Source organism: Rana temporaria, chromosome 1 (assembly GCF_905171775.1).
Source record: "Rana temporaria chromosome 1, aRanTem1.1, whole genome shotgun sequence".
Lineage (NCBI taxonomy): Eukaryota > Metazoa > Chordata > Amphibia > Anura > Ranidae > Rana > Rana temporaria.
This window is the reverse complement of record NC_053489.1, coordinates 377,733,033-377,745,272: the sequence shown is the minus strand read 5'-3', so window position 1 is coordinate 377,745,272 and position 12,240 is coordinate 377,733,033. Positions and strand designations below refer to the sequence as shown.

Here is a 12,240-nt window from a genome sequence, read left to right as displayed (position 1 = left end):
AATGTCCCGATTAATGACATTTTCCTGCTGGCATCTGTGATTGCTTTTATCCAGGTGACAATCCACAATGTCTTTGTCTCTCTCTCAGGCTGATAGACACTTTGTAAATCCCATTCTCGTCGCCACTGTTATATCCTCTGTGTTGTGAGGGACACAAGACTCTGGTCTGGAACAATGGATGTTTATTTCAGTACAGGCTGTACACTGCAACATGCATTTCCGGACAGTACAGGTTATCTCTTCCTACATGTGCTCTCTCTAAGATGGCTACTATGCCCCTTGACCCTTGTCATCACTGCTGGGTGGAGCCAGCCTTAAAGTGCCAGTACATGTGAAACCCTTCAGGTATAACAGGGGCACAGTCCTCTGGGTCACTGAGGATGACAGGATCGGCAGCCACCTCATCCCAGCCACGTAAAAGTCCACATGTTCCTTGGTGTGTAAAGTGAAATTCCGCGCCTAACTAATAAAAAACAATTAAATTTATATATAAAAATACATACAAATATTGAGAGTGAATACACATAAATGATAAGCTGCTCCTCAATAACACAAGTGGTATGTGGACATGATAGAATATAAATAGAGGGCGCTGGGCCCATACAAATTAAGTATAGTGCCGTGACAAAATGTCTGTTTAGCAATAAAATTGCAACATAAATAACACAAAAAATATATGAAAGAGTCCCAACAATTGCAGTCAACCTGCACTTGAAACCACGCGAGTGAATTCAAATATGATCAGAAAAATATAAAAAATAAAACAGTGAACAAGGTCCAATTGTAATGATAATTCTGTGAAAGAAGAAATGCCACCACCGCTTCAGTATAATTATCAATTCCACCCAAGGTGCTTTAGATAAGGTGTGCTCTTACCAGAGCTCGTTGACCCCTTTAGTGAAAAAGATGGTCAACTAAGCTTATGCAGGATTGTGCCTGCAACACATGAAGATATGGACAGACCACTTTGCAAATCCAGGAACCTCACACGGGATTATATGTAAAAGAAGAGAGGCCAGATAGCCAAATAGCGTGATACCGTTTTATTTAAAATTTTAAAATAGACATAAAAATCTGCCGAATGGCTCCTTACATTAGGGGGTGCCCACCCGGCACTGAGGCTGCGGACCTGTCACCGCTCGAAGAGGTTCTTTAGTCGGATACGCTGGGGGATGAGAGCCGCCGCTCACATGTAACGCCAAACGATCCCTTCAACAGTCCAAAGCACGGGGGGTACGTCACGTGACCAGGCTGCCTCCGACGTACGTTTCGTTATGTTAGTCATCAGGGGGGCATGGACATTGCCTTCCACATGCCGGTAGAGAGCCGGAATCACCTTCCGTGAGAAAAAGTGGCGTTTGGGTACTTGCCACTGAGGTACTGCACATTCCACAAACTCACGGAAGGGGGCAGAATTTACCAACTGAAAAGGTAGCAGTTGAAGTGCTAGCAATTTTGCTAAACTAGCATTCGACCGCTGGGCATGTGGATGGCTGGGAGCGTACTTCTTTCGGCGCTGCAGCAGCTGGGGCATGGAAATTTGTCTGTTACTATCAGTAGATTGCCCGCATGTACTACCACTACTACGTTGTGACACATCTATTTCTACACCTTCGGTGCAGGCTTCAGAGAGGACTGGGGGTCTAGTGGGGTTGGAGGTCACAGAAGGGCAAGGGGAGGTCCGCTTCGGTCTTTGGTGTGGGTCTTTCTGGTATGCTTGCCAACGAGCTGCATGGCAGCTCGACATATGTCTGGACAAACATGTGGTGCCCAAGCGGGTGATGTTTTGGCCACGCGAGATACGCTTGAGACATATGTTGCAAACAGCAAAGGTACGATCTGATGGACATGTTTCAAAAAAGGCCCACACCAAAGAACTTTTGCTGTACCGTTGAGACACAGCAGTGCCACGTAATGCAGTTGGTGTGCTGACCCCTGGAGGGCATCCTGCCTCTTTGGAGATGTGCCTGTGCCTTGTCGTCCTCCTCCTCTTCCTCCTCTCTCCTATCAGGCACCCAGGTAGAGTCAATAACATCATCACTGTCGAAAACCTGGCAGTATGCTCCAGCTGGGGGAACATCACTCCCAGATTGTTGTCCTCTCCCTCTCCATGGGCTCACATCAATGCCTTCCTCTATCTGTGTTCCGTCATCGGAGTCTTCAAAACGCTGCGCATCTTCATGTAGCATGTACCCAACACTGTTGAAACAGTTCGGGGGACTCCTCAGGAGGACACGGTGGGACTAGGGAAGGATTGTGTGATGCCATTGTGCAGAGGGACGAGGACGCCTTGGCAGCTGCTTTGCCAGACAAACTATGATCAGTCTGTGTGAGAGAGGATGAGGAGGATGAGGACGGCTTGGTCATCCACTCAACTAATTTCTCTGCATGTTGAGGCTCAACACGGCCAGCTCCCGAAAAGAAGGACGAGCGGCCACGTGCTGAAGAGGATGCACCACATCCACCACCAGCGTTACCTCTAGATGCAGAGCCTGCTTGCCCTCGTGACTCTCTGCCTCTCTTTGTCCTTCCAGCCATATTTATGCGTTCAGGTGCTATGTAACAAAACAGGCGCAGTCACACCGACTGCGTTCAGGTGTTAGTAAACTGCACACACGCAGTAAGAGCGACTGCGTTCAGGTGCTATGTAACAAAACAGGCGCAGTCACACCGACTGCGTTCAGGTGTTAGTAAACCCTACACACGCAGTAAGAGCGACTGCGTTCAGGTGCTATGTAAAAAAATAGTCGCAGTCACACCGACTGCGTTCAGGTGTTAGTAAACTGCACATACGCAGTAAGAGCGATTGCGCTCAGGTGCTATGTAACAAAACAGGCGCAGTCACACCGACTGCGTTCAGGTGTTGGTAAACTGCACACGCACAGTAAGAGCGACTGCGTTCAGGTGCTGTGTAACAAAAACAGACGCAGTCACACCAACTGCGTTCAGGTGGTATTAAACAGCACCCGCGCAGTAAGAGCGACTGCGTTCAGGTGCTATGTAACAGCACACACGCAGTGACACCAACTGTGTTTAGTTGCTATTAAACAGCACACACGCAGTAAGAACGACTGCGTTTCTGTGCAATTCAATAGCCCACTTGCATTAACAGCGACTGTTTCTGTGCAAATAAATTGCACACGTGCAGTAACAGGTAATGCGTGTATGTGCAATTAACTAGCACACGTTGACTAACACGGAGTACTAAGTTTAAATCGGTTCTCCACCCTAAAGTGGAGTCCCACTGATCGGAACCCTCCCCCCCTCCGGTGTCACATTTGACACCTTTCAGGGGGGAGGGGGGTGCAGACACCTGTCTAAAGACAGGTATTTGGGGGGCGTGGCTTGCAGCCGATGGAGTAGGACGCTCTGAGCTCTAGCTCCGCCGGGTATCCTGTAATAGATCCTGATTTACTCATCCTACACTACCGCAAACTTCACTACCTAGCTTCCCGAGGCCCGGAGGGGATCGCGATCCTGCGGAGAACCGGTGGCAGCACACAAATATGTCCCGGAGGGGGAAAGACTTCTCGGCCGCGGCAGACCATGCTGCACAAGATGGCGCCCGCTCCACGCGCTCAGCGAAAGAGGCAGCTATACGGCTCTTTACCAAGCCCGGGGCTAAGGATATCCCTCCTCGGTCTGACCTTTCATCCTCAGACCGATCGGAACGTGAGGAGATGGAGGCCTCAGGGCTGGTCTGGTCCGACGACACCGCGGACGCCGCCATGTGGGACGCAGTGAGTACACAGGCCCCCCTCCCTACAACCGCTGAGGAGCCGGGTCCGTCTGGGCCTGCGGCGGAACCCACTCTGAGAGATGTATTGTCAGCAGTTACATCCTGCAAAGTGGCCATCACTGCCTTGACCACAGAAATTAAGGGGGTGAAGCTGGAGGTCAATTTGCTCAGGCACGATATGCAAAAGCTTCGTGACCGCACCGCTGACCTGGAGGGGAGGATGAGCAATGTGGAGGATGATGTGGCGCCATTGTTGAGGGAAGTGCATCATTTACAATCTCACTCCTCTGGTCACACTGCCCGTTTAGAGGACATGGAAAACAGACTAAGAAGGAATAATATAAGGGCAGTGGGGATCCCAGAAAAAGCGGAAGGGAAGAACCCAGTGGCCTTCATAGAAAGCTGGCTGACGGATACGTTTGGGGAGCAAGCCTTTTCAAAAATGTTTGCTGTGGAAAGGGCTCACAGAGTCCCAGCTAGGCCTCCTAGGCCTGGTGCACCCCCGCGCCCATTCCTCTTTAAGCTCCTGAATTTCAGGGATCGCGATGCTATTTTGCAATATGCCAGAACCAAGGGTGACCTTATGAAAATTGATAATGCCAGGATATCCTTTTATCCGGATTTCTCTGCGGAGGTGCAACGTCGACGGGCACAGTTCACTGATGTTAAAAGGCGCCTCAGAAAATATGAGGTGATATACGCTATGCTCTACCCTGCTAAATTACGTGTTGTTGCTAACAACGAAACCCATTTTTTTGAGAATCCCGCCACTGCATCCGCCTGGCTAGACAGAATGGAGCACTCGTTAAGAGGTGCGCCCCCTCCTGTTCACTAAGCTTCATCTACCTCACCATGGTTGTCAAGAGTTTTTCCTGTTTATGGTCAAGATACGGGGTGTTTTTAAATCTGTATACGGATTTGCTTTATGTTCCTGTAAAGGCGGATGGATGGAACTCTGGAAGAAGCTGTTTGGTTGCGTCCTGATGTGAAGAGCACAGATGCAAGTTCCTTCGATCGTTGTGTTGTATCGAGACGTTGGGGCCCCCCCAGTTCCCCACTTGTCCTGCGAGGATCAGTTCTTGCAGCAAAGATGTGTTCTGTTTTTGCTGCTCTTTTTTGTTTCCCCTATTTTTTATATTTTTTTTTCAGTTTTTTTGTCCCTTTCTGATTTTTTTTTTTTCAGCCTTTTGCCGATATCTTCTTGCGAAACTGAAACACAGTATGCCTGCTACCTGTCATTTCTATGGACTTCTACACGTGATGACTGGGGTTGGTATGTACTTACTTACCTGTACTGAAGTGTATACTAGCTGCTGGACTGGACATAAGACTTTGTGGCACGTACGGAGGATGCCTCTGAGTCTCGGGCCATATATTACATTGTTACAATACATGTATTTGACACGCCCCATACTCATTAATGCTATTATTTTAGATTATGGCATCTGTATTGAATTTTGTCTCTTGGAATGTGCGTGGGCTGAGTGACGGAGTGAAGAGAGTAGCTCTGTTTACTGCTTTAAAGAAACATGCGGCGGCGGTTGTTTGCTTGCAGGAAACTCACCTGCGGCCGGACACCCTAGCTGCTCTTAAAAGAGGCTCCTACCAAATCCAGTTTCACTCCACTCATACTGCATATTCCAGAGGTGTTAGCATTTTAATTGCCAATACTACTCCCTTTGTGTTGATACGGTCAGTTATTGATGATCAGGGTCGATATGTGTTTTTGCTCTGTAAGGTAATGGGGGTTTGTTGTATCATTGCTAATATATACATACCCCCTCCATACACGCCCGAGTGCTTAGTTAAGCTTTCTCAGTTTATGGCCCTGCATTCTAATGTTCCACTATGGGTACTGGGCGACTTCAATAATGTGCTCAACAGGTGTCTAGATAGATTCTCGCCCCGGACAGTGAGTGGGGCTGTTATGGGGGGTATGACTCCATTTGCTAAATTGATCAATGAGTTGGGCCTACGGGACATTTGGAGGGAGAGGAATCCTGAGGTACGGGTGTACTCATGTTACTCAGCCACCTACCATTGCCTGTCACGTATTGACCTCTGCTTGGGGAATGTAGGGGCACAAGATAAGACAGATTCAGTGCTGTATGTCCCCAGGAACATCTCAGACCATTCCCCCTTGGTAATAGGTGTCAGGTTTACTCAACAAACACAATCTAGATTGTGGAAAGTAAATCCATTTTGGTATGAACTATTCCCCGCCCCTGACCCGATTTCTGGCGAAATCTCCGATTTCCTCTCAGTCAATAAGGACACCGCTAACCTCACGGTGGTATGGGACGCCCTGAAGGCTCACATGAGGGGGCTTATTATCAGACAGATATCCAATATTAAGACTAAAACCAAGGAATGGGAAAATACAGTTATGAATATGGCTGGAGAAGCAGAAATACAATACATTCAAGACCCCTCAGATATTACAGAAAGGAAGTGGTTGGAGGCCCAAACGTTATATCAACAAGTCACATTAAATGCAGCCGAAAACAAACGTTTTTTTATCCAACAAACCTATTTTAATGAGGGGGAGAATACAGGGCACCTTCTGGCGGTGATTGCAAGAGCACAGCAGGGTAAAACACATATAGCCGCCATCCAAACGCCGCTTGGGGACACAGTCTGTGATCAGGCTCATGTTGCCTCGGTGTTTACAGACTTCTTTAAAGAGGTATATACATCCAAAGTGGATCCCACCGAGGAAGCGGTCTCCAGTTTTCTGGACCAATGTACCTTACCTAAGGCCTCGGCCCAGGAAGTGTTGATGCTGAACGCTCCACTTAAATTAGAGGAACTGTCACTGGCTGTGTCACAAATGGCAAACAGTAAAGCACCTGGTGCGGATGGGTTACCCGTAGAAACATATAAAAGGTATGGAGGCACGCTATTACCAGGGCTGTTAGAGGTACTCAATGAATCCTTTAAGATGGGTCGATTACCGACCTCTATGGGAGAAGCTGTGGTGGTGGTACTTCCTAAGCCAGGCAAGGACCCTTTGCAACCTGACTCGTACAGGCCTATATCGTTATTAAACTCAGATGTTAAAATTCTGGCACGAGTTCTGGCAACAAGGCTCTCCACGGTGATAGCTAGGCTGGTCCATGTGGACCAGTCAGGCTTTATCCCTGCTCGCTCCACGGCACTGAACATTAGGAGACTCTTCCTGAACCTGCAGTTGCCGGTGGAGAATCCGGGGCATAGGGCGATTCTCTCGCTCGACGCTGCCAAAGCTTTCGACAGCGTCGAGTGGAGATATCTCTGGTCGGTGTTGAACAGATTTGGCCTGGGGGAGGACTTTATCAAATGGGTAAAACTTTTGTATGCAGCCCCGTCAGCGAGAATTAGGATAAATGACGAAATGTCGGAGGCCTTCCCTTTGTTCCGGGGCACTAGGCAGGGGTGCCCTTTGTCGCCCCTGCTTTTTGCCCTAGCATTGGAACCCTTGGCCGCTAGAATACGCACGTCCCCCGACATAGTGGGGTTTCGGCGCAGGCATGGAGAGACCAGACTGTCCTTGTATGCGGACGATGCACTGCTCTATTTGGGGGACACGGAGGGGTCCCTGCTTGCCGTGATGCAACTCATTGAGCGTTTTGGGGATCTATCTGGCTTTGCCATTAACTGGCATAAGTCGGTGCTCCTCCCACTCGATGACTTGCCTTCGGAATTACCGGGGATAGCGTCCAGAATTCAAATAGTAGACTCCTTTAAATACCTAGGAATTACAGTGACTAAAGACCCAACAGACTATGTGTCCCTAAATCTTAAACCTTTACTGCATAAATTTAAAACTAAATGTTCTGCCTGGTGTAAGTTACACCTGACAGTAACAGGACGGGTAAACCTGATTAAGATGGTCTGGGCCCCACAGTTGTTGTATATCTTGCATAATGCCCCGGTGTGGATCCCGAAATGTTGGTTCCAACGCATAGACTCCCAATTCCGATCCCTTATCTGGAACAATCGGGTGGCCAGAATAAAACTCCTCACTTTACAATACCCTAAGGATCAGGGAGGAATGGCGGTTCCCCATGCTCAGACATATTTCTATGCAGCCCAATTACAGCACTTTGCAGGTTGGAACCAGCCAGCAGTGACGGACCCTTCAAGGGCCTTGCTCATTGACCCGACCACTTCATACTCTGCGATGTCTCACATGGAGATGGGTTTCCCTGGGGCCCCGGATACGTGCCCTACGATTTGCCTCTTAAAGAAAGTGTGGAATGCTGTTAGGAGAAGGATGGGGATCACGGGCTTCCTACCTAGTACACCCATTTGGCGGAACAGATTTTATACCGAGTTAGTTAAAATTCAGGACTGCTCCAGATGGGAGGCAGCGGGCATTCAATACTTAAGTCAAATCTTTGATGGGGCGGCCCTGAAATCATTTGAAAGGTTGAAGGAGGAGTTCCCCTTATTGGTCGGGTCACAATATCAATACATTAGGCTGGCACATGCGATTAGATCCCAGGGTCATTGTTCCATGTTGCGACGGGAAGAGTCTCGTTTCTTAGGCTCAGTCTTTGATGACACTGAGAAAAAGGGGTTTATTTCCAGGGCATACCTACAGCTACTGGCACCCATACAAGCACCTGATGTTCTTCCATGCAGAGGGAAATGGGAGAGTGACATAGGGCCCATAGATGGGGAGCAATGGGAGCAAATACTGAGTACAGGTCCTTTGGTTTCAGTCTCAGCGGCCCAAAGACTGTCACATTTGTTTATTCTTCATAGAGTCTATCGGACTCCAGTGCAATTGCATCGTTGGGGTAGGCGTGATACACCCATATGTCCCAAATGCCAGGCCCACCCGGGTGACCTCATCCACATGCTGTGGAGGTGCCCCAAGCTAGTGAGGTACTGGAACGCTGTGGTTAAGATCATTAATTCTACCTATCAGGTCCAACTGACGGTAAGCCCACTGGTGTGTTTGCTGGGGGGTGTAGATGAGGACCTGTACCTGCCTCCTGTCTACACTGCCTTGCTTAGACTACTGTATTTGGCACGGAAGCTTATAGCGAGATACTGGTTGTCTGCCCGGGTTCCGTCGAGCCAACAGTGGATACAGGAGGTCAATAGGATCCTTATAAGGGAGAAGAACACCTATTTGCATAGAAAGGCACCACAAAAATTTGACAACATATGGCAGGGATGGCTGGGTTCCCCGGAAGTGGCCCCTCAACAGTTGGTACTTGATAGGCTGTTACTTGGTTGAGGACCTAGTTAAATGCAATGGTGGGATGGGATCATCTCTCCAGACTATTGATCGAGCAGCTAATGGGATGTATGGTTTAACAAACGTGATACCTTCGGCATCAGGCTGGGCTGGTTCCCCCCCCCCCCCCCCTTATTGTTTTTCCTTCCCAATTTTTTTTTTTTTTTTTTTCTTTTTCTTTTCTCTCCATTTTTTATTATTATTTAGTCTTTATATTTCTCTTATGTTTAATGTGCCACGAGGTGGAATACCGGAAGTATGGAAAAATCGCTTTAGTACTGTACTAAGATTATGTATTGCTTCTTGGCTTGGTGTTCAACTAAATATGTACCCTGAATGGCCTTGTTTCCTTTTGGTCACTTGTATGTACGGTACATGCCTGGTATTCTGTACTGCTACTGTTTTTCTTTTTCAAAATAAACACTTTTCTGATTAAAAAAAAAAGACAGGTATTTGCACCCACTTCCGGCCACACGCTACGGGCGAAAGTCAGGTTTTTCTGACTTCCCGTCTGTTGCCCGTTGTGTGCTGGGAACACTCGCTCCCAGCACACAGCGTGTGAGCCAATCGGCGGGCGCAGCGCGACTTGCGCATGCGCCGTAGGGAACCGGGCAGTGAAGCCGCAGCGCTTCACTTCCTGGTTCCCTCAGCGTGGATGGAGGGGGGAGCAGCAGAGAGACGAGCGATCGCTCGTGCTCTGCTGCGATCAGCGCTGGACTCCAGGACAGGTAAGTGTCCTAATATTAAAAGTCAGCAGCTGCAGTATTTGTAGCTGCTGGCTTTTAATATTTTTTCCCCGTGGCACATCCGCTTTAAGCTAAACCCTAATGCAGGCAATGCAACACATTAGAGCACTGCATTTACATCAATCTCCTGCCTGACTAATAGCAGATCTAGCTGAGCTATACAGTTTATAAATATATTGACAACTCCTAGGGATGTGAATATATTCTCTACAAACTGTAGATTTAACTATACTGACTAGCCTTCCTGCTCTATCTATCTGGTAGAAAAGACACTGTGTCTCTATCTCTCTCTAACTGTCTGACTGACTTCTCTAACAAAAGCCGGAACACACTACACGAGGCCGCCGTGCAGGCTGCCTTTTATAGTGTGGGGCGTGGACTAATCCCCCTGAGCCATAATTGGCCAAAGCCACCCTGGCTTTGGCCAATTATGGCTCTTCGTTTTTTGCGCGCTGTGATTGGCCAAGCATGCGGGACATACAGCATGCTTGGCCAATCATCAGCGCTCAACGCCGCAGTGAATTATGGGACGTTTTGCGTCACTCGAATTTGGCGCGAACGACCCGTTTTGTTCGAGTTTCGTCGAACGATCGAATGACCGATGTTCGAGTCGAACATACGTTCGTATCGAACGCGAAGCTCATCCCTAAGAATCACCAGAAGGCCTTCCAACTCAAACCTACGGCACAGGTGAGCAAGGAGTCTGAGGAATTAAGTCATAGATCAGGTCCACCTGATCCCACAGTGACACCAGAGAATCCACTGCAAAAACTGGAGCATTCCTGGACCTGGGGACAAACTCGCAGGCTGCTGAAGAACCTGAAATCTAGAAGTCCACATCCGTTAACCCAAACTTGTGACAAAGTCTTCAAATAATTCAGGTTGAAGAAACCACACTCCAGATGTTGATGAATGAGTGGGCTTGCCAGTTTTCCACACCCAGGTTGTGCATTGCGGAAAGGAGTGGGATGCGACACTTGGCTCAAGCAAAGATAATGTCCAAGTCTCTTTGAGATGCCAGACTTATGGTTTCTTCCCAATCATTGATGTAAGGCAATGCCATGACAATATCTTGCTGCATCCTGGGTTAGATGTCCTTGACAACAAAATATCCAGCATTGATTGGATAACTCTAGGATTCAACACATTTAACCAGGAGACACGTGTCCTCTATTCTGACCAAGTCCATTGCAACAAGAGAATATCTAGGGCTTCTGCCCAACAGTCTGGAATTGTTAGAACTTCCCAAACCCATGGGAGGAAGGATTTTCCCCCAACTAGTACAGGACTTGTGATCCACTAGGCCAGGGAATGACTGGTTTAATTTTAGGTGCATGCGATGATCCAGAGAGACTGGTCAAGACCGAGCTGGCAGACTGTTGAGTTGCAACAGTCTGCACCAAAATATGAAAAAAAAAATTGAAATAGGCTACCATGCCCAGAACCCTCATGCAAAATCAGAATTTTGGTTGCCTACTGAACTGCCGAGTCTAAACATGGAAGCTGAAAGCAGTACGACATGTGGTTTGAAAACCTTAGACAGGGCTTGATGCAAGATACTCAAAGAAATTAGCCCGTTTCCAGCTCAGACTTCTGGAAATTTGGGATCCGCCTAAACCAGGGGTCTCAAACTGGCATCCCTCCAGCTGTTGCGAAACTACAAGTCCCGTGAGGCATTGCAAGGCTGACAGTTACAAGCATGAGTCCTTCAGGCAGAGGCATGATGAGACCCCTGACCTATACCTTTGCAAGATATGGACAGTGCATTGAACATTGGCTTTAAGAGCCAGTGTCAATTGATCTTTTAGAAGAAAATAGTCTAGATATTCCACTTAGGGGAATTTCCTGAGAAGAAAACAAGAAAAAGGCTCACCTTGGTGAAAACCTAATGTGCAGTGGACAGATTAAAAGGGAAGGGCAAAAAAACTGTTTGAGAAAAGGCAGACCCTTAAAGTGGTTCTAAAGCCTCTGTCCAGCAGGGAGATTCACTAGCAATAAACAGGATGAGGCTGTCTTATAGGTTCATGTCGCTGAGATTATATATCTCTCTATGTCAAGGCTTTACTCCTCATGGAAGGCAAAGGAATGGACCACACCCCTGGACCTGTTTAGCACCCTACTGCTAACTACACTTGTTGCACCAAGCTGCCCTACAGTATGGGGTCCAGGTACAGCTCCCAAGGTATTACTGAGGTTAGACTGATCTGGATGCACTGCTTTTATTGTTACAGCAAAAGGCAGTAAAGAGTTGACTGAAGAATCCAAAACAGTAAAAAAAAAAAAAAAAAAAACGAGGACCCGCTTAGTGAGGTGGGGTTTTAGAATTACACCTATGGGCTGTGCCAAGCAAAGCCTTTGGCAGCTTTTAATTACCTGAACGTAGCAGCCTATAACCCAGGGATTATACAATTACGATAAAAAAATTGCACTCAAAACAGTGCAAGTGTTTGATAGTTTGTGCTTTAGCAAAATGAATCATCCAGTTAAAGCAGTGTTTCTCAATTCCAGTCCTCAGGCCCCCCCAA

At 47.8% G+C, this 12,240-nt stretch overlaps 1 protein-coding gene across 1 annotated transcript in view; it reads right to left on the bottom strand.

The window, feature by feature from the left end:
* Positions 1-12,240, bottom strand: part of LOC120928965 (protein ELYS-like) — a 192,765-nt gene that overhangs the window by 72,590 nt on the left and 107,935 nt on the right. The window lies entirely within an intron of this gene.